The sequence below is a fragment of the Poeciliopsis prolifica genome, unplaced genomic scaffold, assembly GCF_027474105.1.
Source record: "Poeciliopsis prolifica strain line A6 unplaced genomic scaffold, Auburn_PproV2 SCAFFOLD086, whole genome shotgun sequence".
NCBI lineage: Eukaryota > Metazoa > Chordata > Actinopteri > Cyprinodontiformes > Poeciliidae > Poeciliopsis > Poeciliopsis prolifica.
The window spans coordinates 370,991-383,322 of NW_026562461.1; positions in this window are offsets into that span (position 1 = coordinate 370,991).

Consider the following 12,332-nt stretch of genomic DNA (forward strand, 5'->3'; position numbering starts at 1 on the left):
TTTTCCATAATGGTCAGTGCTTTAGCAGCTCTTTATCAATGCACACTTGATGACTACTATAGCTAGGTAGAATATGTAGTTTATAGCACTTAAAATTATATGGTTGAAATATGAACTTATTATAGTGATTGGAATTTTGGCTCTTTTCAGTGAGCCAGCAAGACACTGCAACCAGACACATAACAGTTTCTTATAATATATTTCAGTCAGATAATGTTTTGTTTACAGGCATTAGTTAAAATTTTGGGGGGGTTTGTGACACACTCTACTCCTCACTACTGTCTGTTTACTGAAGAAATGTCCTCAGGGTCGCCTGCAGGATTTTATTGGAGGATACGCTCAAAATTATCACTGCAACTAATACAGGAGCGCAATCACATCTCCAACATGCAACGTGTGTGTCACACAAAACCCGCACAAGTTTTAATGACACAAATAAAGGCTGCGTGTGTATAATACATATGGCCCACTAAAGCATAGTATTGAATCTGCTTTTATTTATTTATTTATTATTATTATTATTTTTTATTTACAAATTGTACCAAATAATAAAGACACAAATGCAAAGCCTACCCGTGTGATCCATAGGAGGTGAAGGATGGAGATTCCCAGGTTCAGGTGGCGTATCTGATACTTCAAGAGGAGCAGAAGGTGAAGCAACAATGCTTGCTTGATTTCTGTTCTCTTTGGCAGAGTTTTGACTATATTTAAATACTTAACCTTCCCGCAATTCGGCCAACCTGGTGAAATTACTACGTATGTACAGGGTGTACAGGCACTATTGGATGGACTCACCTGACTGCTGTCTGTCCCCCTCTCTGTTTTCACATAAAGGTATGATACCAGATCCTCACACGTGATTGGCCACAAGGCTGCCATGCTAATCAAAACAAAGTTCTGCCATGAGGAGAGCTGACTCCACTCAGTAGAGCCAATGAAAGCGTGAGAGCTGAGCAGTCAAAGGGAGAGAAAGTTGGGAGATGGTTCTCTCTCTCTCGCTTGCTTTCTCACTTACTTTCTGACTCTGTCTCTGTCTTGTTCCTCCGTTATACTGAAGTACGGTTCTCAGAGCTGGTTCTTTGAAGGAAATGACAGGAGCCGGCTGCTCACTAAGAGTTGAAACATTCACAAGGAGTGAATAATAATAATAATAATAATAATAATAATAATAATAATAATAATAATAATAATAATAATAATAATAATAATAATAATACATTTTATTTATAATCCCTTTGTTTCCCCAATTGAAATTTCAACTGGCACATTCATGTACTGATGGTGGCAGGCTACTGGATTGCAGCTACAGTGGCTCTGGGGCAGGCTGACAGAAGTGAGGCTGTAATTTTGTGCCATCTGCTCTTATGATCAACACCAGCATTGACCAGGCCCAGGCCACTGATGCAAATTTACTCATTGGAGGAAGGATTTGCAGTGATGCTGATTTGTGGACCTAGGATTCAGCAGTCTGTCCCTGAAGAAGCTCTCCTCTTGAGCAACAGCTTCATGCATGGGGCGGGAGACATTGCAAAGGAGTGATGTTATTTTGGCCATAGTCTGTCTGCCCACCACCTGCAGTGAGTCCAGTAGCAGATGGTAGCTTATGCTACTGCAGATTCAAAAAGGTCTTCAGGATTGCCCGTTGTACTCCACAAGACCTCTGTGAGGGCAGTGGAGACAGGACTAAACCAGAGTTCAATTGTCACTGAATCAGTGGATATGACAATATTCTATCACAAACTGATTCCAAAGAAGCTTTATAATATATCAGGGTTTATATTTGACAATAGCTTTGTTAATTGTTCAGTTTTCACATGTGGTTACACACAAACTTTTTAAACATATGACTGAATTACCAAGATTTGGCCCTCAAGCTCATCTGATCAACTGGAAGTCCAAATGTGAATACTGAATGTGTCTTAAATGCTTTAAAACGTTTAAAGAAAGTATATCAAATCTGTATTTAAAAATTCCTGACGAGTGGAGCCTTAAGAGCAGTAAAAACACCAGATTGTTTTCTGATGCAGAGTGGTAAATCAGGTTCAGCTTTTACAACCCAAGTTTACCTCAAACATCTGTTCTCTGGGTTCTAACACTGCTTTAACTAAGGGCTTAAGAAGTGTGCTAATTTATTACTAGTGATCTAATTTTTTTATTTTATTTTTTTATTTTAAGTATTACCAAGCTATGATTTTTTTTTTTTTGTTATCTATTTTTTTTTTTTTGTGATCCATCCTCTTCAGATCTTGAGCGGTCAACACAAGAGGAGGCAGACTGAGCTGCTTCTCTTGTACTCTTACAGCCAATGATCTGTCTTCTATCATTTCATATGTAAGAGAGATAGAGTAGTGATGTAAATCAATAATGAGCAGCATTTAGATCAGTGATTCCCAAACATGGTCCTCAATCCTGCACTGCATGTTTTAGGTGTCTACACCAACCTAAATGACATTTTATAATGTCATTTATTGTAAAAAGATGTATTTTTTTTGTAGACTGAAATGTTACAGCCAGAGGAGCATATGTCTTCAGAGTGAGCTAATGCCGAAAACAACAAACAAAAGGAACTATCTAAATGTTAACTAACTTACCTAAATGAAAATAAAGAAACCAAAAAAAAAAACTTACCTCCCTAACTAAGAAAACAGGAGAAAACTAATGAAACATAAACGGCAGCTCACCTCTATAAACTCCAGCACTTCACATAATTTTTACAAACAAACAAACAGAGAGTGCGGCCAGTCGAGATGAGCTGAGGATGAATGCCAGGAAGTGCCGCCTTCAGCCTTTATGTCCGTCATCTTCGGGAGACCACCAATAGGACGTCTTCGTTGTCTTCCTGGAACCAATCGGAGATGGGCACCTGCACACTCATATTTGCATAATTACATACCAGTCGTAACAGCATCTTAAGCCTCCTCAAAAGCAGAAGGCATGGCCCGAAACTCAAACCTCTCCCTTATTTCCTGTTCAGTTTTTCATTAAATTATTCCAGCTGTACTGGGTGCAATGCTGTTATATGTTGATCATATCATTTGGCAGCAAAATTTTATTTACTATGAGTTTTCAGAGCTTGGTTCAGCTGCTTTTAGAACCATTTGTGTTTTCTTAATGTATACACTGTTAATTTTATCTCAGTATCTCAAAAGCAAAGAACTTACTATGATGAAGTGTGAGCATCGTATGATCTGCTAACATGTGAAGTGCACTTAGAGGCTAGCACTGCTTTCACTAGTGCTGGGATTTGTTGAAAACCAATCTGTATGAAAGCACTGCACCACCCACTCACATCACACCTCTGACCTCCCCTCACGCTGCCTGGTGGAAGTGGACTCACTTTTTCTTGTTACAAGGTTTTCTGTTACCGTCTTACAAAAACACATCTGCATATTATACATCACATATTGCTTACAAAATCGAATAGATAAGTCTCATTATGTTCTGGCTATCTAAAAATGTTCCCAACATTTTTCATGAGGTTAAAACCTAATGGTTGCTTCTTGGTGTACAACGTCTGCGCTGATTCATAGGAGCAGAGGGAAAGGGTCTGCACTGAAACCTGCATGGAATGCCAGGGGAATTTCAAGCCATTTGCTGTGTTGGCCTGTGCCTGGTAAATATAGTTTGCAGAGAATGGTGAAGTACGGTAATCATCAATGACTCTTTTCCCTCCGTTTAACATCAGTTAAGGTGAGAAAAGGCACTCTAACACCTAAACAACACAAACAGCTTCCATGCACAACCAGTCAACCAAAGTTTACGTCCAACATTTGTATTCTAGCACATTTCCTCCTGGCTCTGCTCCTGACGGAAAAAAAAATTGTGAGTTTTTTGTCCCCTTCAGGCCATGTCCGAAGGTTCTCTGACCAAATCAACTTGCTTCATCATCGCCATGCTCTCTAAGCAATCTTACCTGGCCATTTTGAGACTGATCAGGCCTAATGTTAGATCGATTTTTTGAAGTTTCATGTTCCCTATCTTCTACATCTTTTCAGACCTGCTGCATTTCTGACCTGGTTTCCAAAGTCATCATTTAGATAGTGAGGAAACCTTCTCTTCATACTCTCATGAGCTTAATGCCAGCATTCCAACCTTTTGGCCCAATTTATTCTAGGAACACTGACTACACCTTACCTCCAGTTCTACTGGTGCTTCCACTCATTGAGTCAGTGAGTCAGCATCATGTATTTTCTTCAAACATGTTCATCACTATTCTTGGCACCACACTAACTTCTCTCTCTCCCAGTAGTTGTGGTTTTCTGCATGTGGGTCAAACTGCAAATTTGACTAATCTTAACCATCCTAATTTGGATGATGAAAAACATCTAAATTGTGTCTCCAGGAGGTGCTGTTTCTTGACAGGCCTTCAAAAAGAAATCTGAATTCAACTTTTGTTTCAAAGCACATCATCTTTCTTCAGTATATGTGGAGAAAACAGCTTTGTGCAAATGGTATTCGTGTCCATATGTTAAAGCACTAGATTCCAATATTTCCCTGCATATTTTCACTCAATATTGACATGTTCACCAGACAGTCTATTTGTGTGCAGTAAGATTGGTAAACCATAAAGAACATTGCATCACGGATCAAAAAGAGGAAACTGTGAGTAAAATCTCACTGGGAAAGGTTCTGGTGTTTGGACCATGAGGGCCAGTGTAAATTTAAGTGAGGGATTGGGCGAAAAAAGAGGAGGCAGACTGAGCTGCTTCTCTTGTACTCTTACAGCCAATGATCTGTCTTCTACCATTTCATATGTAAGAGAGATAGAGTAGTGATGTAAATCAATAATGAGCAGCATTTAGATCAGTGATTCCCAAACATGGTCCTCAATCCTGCACTGCATGTTTTAGGTGTCTACACAAACCTTAAATGATTGGGTGACTGATAGACTTCTGCATCATTTGGAGGCTGCAGGGGACATCATGCAAATGTTTGAATCAGGTGCTCTGGAACAGAGTAACATCTAAAACATGCAGAGTGGAGATACTTGAGTACCATGTCTGGGAACCACTGGTTTAGACAAGAGTTAAAGGAGGCATTGTCTTTAAGTTTGGAAAGCTTAAAGACAATGCCTGAACTCATCTGAACTCATCTTACTGTCGTAAGATGAGTTCAGCTTCAACTACGTTTTATATCCTCAGTTATGACTGATTTTCTACTTGTGTTTGGTAGTCAAACACAAGTCCTTCCTGAGAAGAAAATGATGAAGAAACCGTATTTGCAATGAAGAAAATGTATTTACTGCAAAAGGTATCCATCTTTCATATATATATATATATATATATATATATATATATATATATATATATATATATATATATATATATATATAAAATTCCCTTCTCACCCACCGCGGGTGGTTCTTATCCTCTGAGCTCGGGTCCTCTACCAGAGGCCTGGGAGCTTGAGGGTTCTGCGCAGTATCTTGGCTGTGCCAAGGACTGCACATTTTGGACTGAGATGTCTGATGTTGTTCCTGGGATCTGTTGTAGCCACTGCTCCAGTTTGGGGGTTACTGCCCCGAGGGCCCCGATGACCACAGGCACCACTGTGGTCTTCACCTTCCAGGCCCTCTCCAGTTCCTCCCTGAGGCCCTGGTATTTCTCTAGTTTCTCGTGCTCCTTTTTCCTGATGTTGCAATCACTTGGTATTGCTACATCTACCACAACGGCTTTCCTCTGATGTTTATCCACTACGACAATGTCTGGTTGGTTCGCCATTACCATTTTGTCTGTCTGGATCTGGAAGTCCCACAGGATCTTAGCTCTGGTGTTCTCTACCACCTTTGGGGGTGTTTCCCACTTTGATCTTGGGGTTTCCAGTCCATATTCTGCACAGATGTTTCTGTACACTATGCCTGCCACTTGGTTATGTCGCTCCATGTACGCTTTCCCTGCCAGTATCTTGCACCCTGCTGTGATGTGCTGGACTGTCTCAGGGGCCTCCTTGCACAACCCACACCTTGGGTCTTGTCTGGTGTGGTAGATCTGGGCCTCTATTGCTCTGGTGTTTAGGGCCTGTTCCTGGGCTGCCAGGATGAGGGCCTCTGTGCTGTCCTTGAGTCCAGCTTTTTCCAGCCATTGGTAGGATTTACTGATATCAGCCACTTGGGTTATTTGCTGGTGGTACATCCCATGTAGGGGCTTGTCCTCCCATGATGGTATCTCTGGCACCTCAACCTCCGTTCCCTGTTGTCTGAGACATTCACTGAGCACATTGTCTGTTGAGGCTTTGTCCCTGATGTATTTATGGATCTTAGTTGTTTCGTCCTGGACAGTGGTTCTCACACTCACTAGTCCTCTGCCTTCCTTGCGGCTCGTGTACAGTCTCAGGGTGCTGGATTTGGGATGGAACCCTCCATGCATTGTTAGTAGCTTTCTGGTCTTAATATCTGTGGCTTTTATCTCCTCCTTTGGCCAGCTAATTATTCCAGCAGGGTATCTGATTACTGGCAAGGCATAGCTGTTTATCGCACGGATTTTGTTCTTGCCATTGAGCTGGCTTCTCAGGACTTGCCTTATTCGTTGGAGGTATTTAGCTGTGGCTCCTTTCCTTGTGACCTCATCGAGGTTGCCATTTGCTTGTGGTATACCTAGGTACTTGTAACTGTCCTCTATGTCTGCTATTGTTCCTTCTGGGAGTGAGACCCCTTCTGTGTGGATGACCTTCCCCTCTTTGTGACCAGCCGACCACATTTCTCTAGTCCGAATGACATCCCAATGTCAGTGCTGTAGATCCTGGTGGTGTGGATCAGTGAGTCGATGTCTCGCTCACACTTGGCGTACAGCTTGATGTCATCCATGTAGAGTAGGTGACTGATATTGGCCCCATTTTTGAGTCTGTATCCGTAGCCAGTCTTGTTGATAACTTGGCTGAGGGGGTTCAGGCCTATGCAGAACAGTAGCGGGGACAGAGCATCTCCTTGGTATATGCCACATTTGATGGACACTTGTGCAAGTGGTTTGCAGTTGGCTTCAAGGGTGGTTTTCCACAGCCTCATCGAGTTTGCAATGAAGGCTCTCAGAGTCCTGTTGATGTTATACATCTCTAAGCATTCAATGATCCAAGTATGCGGCATTGAGTCAAAGGCTTTCTTGTAATCAATCCAAGCCATGCACAGGTTGGTGTGTCGGGTTTTGCAGTCTCGGGCAACTGTGCGGTCTACGAGGAGTTGTTTGGCTCCTCTGCTATTTACACCGATACCCTTCTGTGCCGTGCTCATGTGTTTATCCATGTGTTTGCTTATCTTGGCCGCTATGATGCCTGACATGAGCTTCCAGGTTGTGGAGAGGCAGGTTATTGGTCGGTAGTTGGGTGGGACTGGACCCTTTGATGGATCCTTCTGGATTAGGATTGTCCGCCCTTCAGTTAACCATTCAGGGTGAGTCCCACTTTGTAGCAGCTGGTTCATTTGGGCTGCCATTCGCTCATGGAGAGCAGTGAGTTTCTTTAGCCAGTAGGCATGGATCATGTCAGGCCCTGGTGCTGTCCAGTTTTTCATACCTGAGACTCTTTCTTGGACATCTGTCACAGTGATGGTTACCGGGGCTTGCTCAGGGAGGTTGCTGTGGTCCTCTCGTAGAGAGATCAGCCACTGTGCATTGCTGTTGTGGGACGCCTCCCTTTCCCATATGCCTTTCCAGTATTGTTCCGTCTCCAGCCTTGGTGGGTCTGCTCTGTTGTTATTGTTACCCTGCCATTGAGAGTACACCTTAGCTGGTTGAGTGGAGAAGAGCCGGTTAATCCTTCTGGAATCATTCTCCCTTGTGTATCTCTTTAGGCGGCTGGCCAAGGCTTGGAGCCTCTGTTTGGCAGTCTTGAGTGCTTCAGGTATGGGCATCTGGCTGTACTTTCTGGGTACTGGTCTTTTCATTGCACCCTTGTGGAGCTCTGACAGTTGGCTCACTTCCCTCCTTGTTACCTTGATTTTAGCCTCTAACCGTCTTTTCCATGGTGGGTATTGGGTCTCATGGTTGCTCTTATAGCCAAGTATCTCAAGGATCACTGATGCTGAGTTGTAGATCAGCTCATTGGTTTCTGTTATGGTGTTGGTAGGGATCGTTCTCAATGCTGCATTCACATTCTCAATGAGACTTTCAGATGGTACTTCACTCAGCCGTAATTGCTGTAATTGGCCGCCGCGGCCTGGTTGTCATTCGGGTCAGCAGCTGTCTCGTTCAGCTCTGTTTCGCTCACTGGGGCCGTGTATCCCCTCACTGGGTGGGGACTTGTAGTCCTGACCCACAGTCCTGACATCCGGGTTCCTCCCTTTTGCCGTAGCATTTGTGTTGTATCTCGTCAATCTCAAGTTGTGATAGCAGTTGCCGTTTGCGGATGTTGGAACACTGAGCTACTAGTTGTTTAGCGCTTAGTGTTGACTGGGGATGTCGAAGTAACCATTCCTTCCCCAGTCTTTGCATGTAACCTCTCTCACTAGGGTTACTTGAGTAGTAGCATTCCAACAGATCCACATTTTCATCTCTCGCCCATTTCCGTCTTGTTCCAGTAGCCCATTTGTCATCAAGGTGCTCTGGTTCCCCAACACCTGACGCAGACCTTGTTTGGCCGGGCGACGTCTGAGCCGGCATGTTATGCAACTTAGTATCTCTCATGGTATGAGGTAGGCAGTAGCTTGAAGGGTCTTGCCTAAGGACCCAGACTGGATTCGAACCCTGCCCTCTCGGGTGATATACTGATGCCTTATGTATTGAGCTATCCAGTCAGCCTGAGCTATCCAGTCAGCCATATATATATTATATATATATATATATATATATATATATATATATATATATATATATGTATATATATATATATATATATATATATATATATATATATATATATATATATATATATATATGTATAGATACCATCATGGGAGGACAAGCCCCTACATGGGATGTACCACCAGCAAATAACCCAAGTGGCTGATATCAGTAAATCCTACCAATGGCTGGAAAAAGCTGGATTCAAGGACAGCACAGAGGCCCTCATCCTGGCCGCCCAGGAACAGGCCCTAAACACCAGAGCAATAGAGACCCAGATCTACCACACCAGACAAGACCCAAGGTGTAGGTTGTGCAAGGAGGCCCCTGAGACAGTCCAGCACATAACAGCAGGGTGCAAGATACTGGCAGGGAAAGCGTACATGGAGCGACATAACCAAGTGGCAGGCATAGTGTACAGAAACATCTGTGCAGAATATGGACTGGAAACCCCGAGATCAAAGTGGGAAACACCCCCAAAGGTGGTGGAGAATGCCAGAGCTAAGATCCTGTGGGACTTCCAGATCCAGACAGACAAAATGGTAATGGCGAACCAACCAGACATTGTCGTAGTGGATAAACATCAGAGGAAAGCCGCTGTGGTAGATGTAGCAATACCAAGTGATTGCAACATCAGGAAAAAGGAGCACGAGAAACTAGAGAAATACCAGGGCCTCAGGGAGGAACTGGAGAGGGCCTGGAAGGTGAAGACCACAGTGGTGCCTGTGGTCATCGGGGCCCTCGGGGCAGTAACCCCCAAACTGGAGCAGTGGCTACAACAGATCCCAGGAACAACATCAGACATCTCAGTCCAGAAATGTGCAGTCCTTGGCACAGCCAAGATACTGCAGGACCCTCAAGCTCCCAGGCCTCTGGTAGAGGACCCGAGCTCAGAGGATAAGAACCACCCGCGGTGGGTGAGAAGGGAATTTTTTTTTAGACAAATTTTTTAAAATTATATATATATATATATATATATATATACATATATATATATATATATATATATATATATATATATATATAATATTGTCATGCGTGTTATTGAGGATTATGATTAATTCCTTTATCCAACCTATGTATTGCTTATAATAAAGCCATTATAAGTGCATGTTCTAATGGTTGTTATGTTCATTAAGATTTGAACTAAGAAAATAAAATAAAACTATATCAAAATTTCTCTCCATAATTTTTTGCCAGAGCAAAAGCTGGTTTACGTTTCAATTTTATGACATTTTAGAGTTGTGATGAAAACATTCAAATAACTAAATAATACACACAACATAAATAATAACCCCAGAATTAGACACTTACCTTGTAAGTTTTTTTCTCTTAATATTTTACATACAAATATCCTTTTTTTTTTTTGCATTTAATTTGTTAAATAAAATTTTATTAAATGCACATCATCATTTGTAAACTACAATGTATTTTACAAACATTCCCTCCGTTTCTCTATATCTCTGGAAACAGGAAAATTCCAAGACGTGCAGTTTAATTCTGCCTTTTCAATGGTTGATTTAGCATTTTGAAGGTAAACTAGTCAAATAAAATACCATACAGTTATGACAGATCTGTAAAATACAGGTCAGGTAGCCTAACCTAGTGAAGATCTGAATTGGCTTCATCCCCAAAACAAAGTGTGAAGGTGTGTGTGTGTATTTCTGTTCATCTCTACAAGTACTCCGTCCACTTCTCCTGTGCCCTTCAGGAAGGCTAATGATAGATATGTAAGTAGGCAGTGTGACCTGTTCTGCTGCACATGGAGTTGATTTGCTGTGGTTTTAGTTGTAGCTTTCACCCTGAGCCCCCAAGGCACAAATACGTCTGTGGTACTCCCTCCCAGAGAGCAGCAATCTGACAAGCTGCACAGACCTAATCCAGGCCAGGTCTGGGGCTGTGTTTGGTATGCATCCCCTAGGTATGGAATAAATACAAGGCCAGTAAGTAGATCCGCTTGCATGAACAACCGCAGGGAGTGAAGGGCTTTCCAAACTTAAGATACACGCCTTGACGGGATATCTCTTATCCTCATATGTAACCTCATAACATTTAGGGCTTTTCACAAATAAGAACGGCTTTGATGTCCTGTGGAAAGTAATGTAGTTTTAATGTCAGACTTTAAGGGCCATTAGCTGCATTTTTATCTGGCAGCAAGGATACTTGGCAAATTTTTGAATGTGAATTCAGGGCGTGTATCTACCCTTGAGGTGGGAAAAAACAGCTTTCTGATTGGAGAGTTTTGCTCTGAGGAAGAAGGTGGGTGGAGAAAGTGGGTTAGTAAGTCTCTTTTCTACCTCACAGCATTTCAGCTGATTTATTTACCTCTGAGCAAGGCACTAAACCTCCCCCAGTTGGCAAAGAAAGAAACTTTTCAAAGCAAATATAGGGTGTGTTTATTCTAAATGAGAAAAAGTCAATTGAAATAATTTTTTCTAAAAAAAAAATGTTTTAAGATTTTCCGCTATGGTGGCGTCCCCAGCCCCCACTCCCTTCTTTTTTGCCTTCACAGGTAGAGTACTTCAGACATACTTGTCCAAACTTGCTACGTAATTTGTGGATTAGCAGTTGCCTCTAATGGTTGAAATCATCTGAGCTTTCCCTCTGCTGCTCAGGGGAAAACAGGCAGAAAGGATGAGAAAACTGGCCTGGAAACCCATCAATAAGAAGGGAGGACGTTACAGGAGATGAACTCATTATCTTTAATGTTGATCTTTTCAGGAAGCTTATTTTACTCCTTCCTTAAATAAGAAAGTAAGACTATGTCCTTGCTATTAAGGAATAAAGAATCAGACTAATAACATAGTAATCTCACTTTAGTCATACTTCAGAGTTTAGAGGAAGAAGAACATTGAATATTCAAGATAATTTCTGGCGAAATCAGTTCTGGTTCAGGAAGCAGAAACCGACTCTCCAAATGTTCTTTCTGATAAAACATTGGTTAGTGTGGTTTGGTGTTCCTGTTCAATTAAATCCTGATTTTGTTTGAGGTCATTTGACTACACGTCTGCATTAAGGTGCAGTTTCCTGTGCCGGTCACTGTAGAGCATTCAGTGAGAACAAAAGTGAGCCAAAAAGAAACCATCTTAATCCTTTAGTGCTTATGGCTGACCATGAACTCTGCAGTTTATATTGTTAAATCATTAAAGTTATACTCTTAAACTGTGTGCTAAAACTGAAATTTGTCAAAGGGTCGACTGCATTAGGACCAGGCTCTGGCCTCCACAAGGCCCATCGGTCTGCAGAAGATTAGAGGAGATAGCAAAAAGATCCTGAATAAATAACATAAAGGAGTACACCACACCTCCTGTCCCAATGTTTACACTAGAAGTGCAATATATCTTTGTCATTCACCCCAAACAGACTGCTGTTTATTGGTATCAGGATGAGCTGCACTCATTTTGGTATGGAATATAGAAATAGTTTGATTCGGTTCAAAGTTTCACTCAACATGTTCATGTCCAAAAATACTTTCTGCTGCTCAGGCGAACTAAGATCCATCCTCCTCTCCACAACCTCATCCAGGATCTCATCCAGACCCACAGTCACTTTCCACCTTTAATT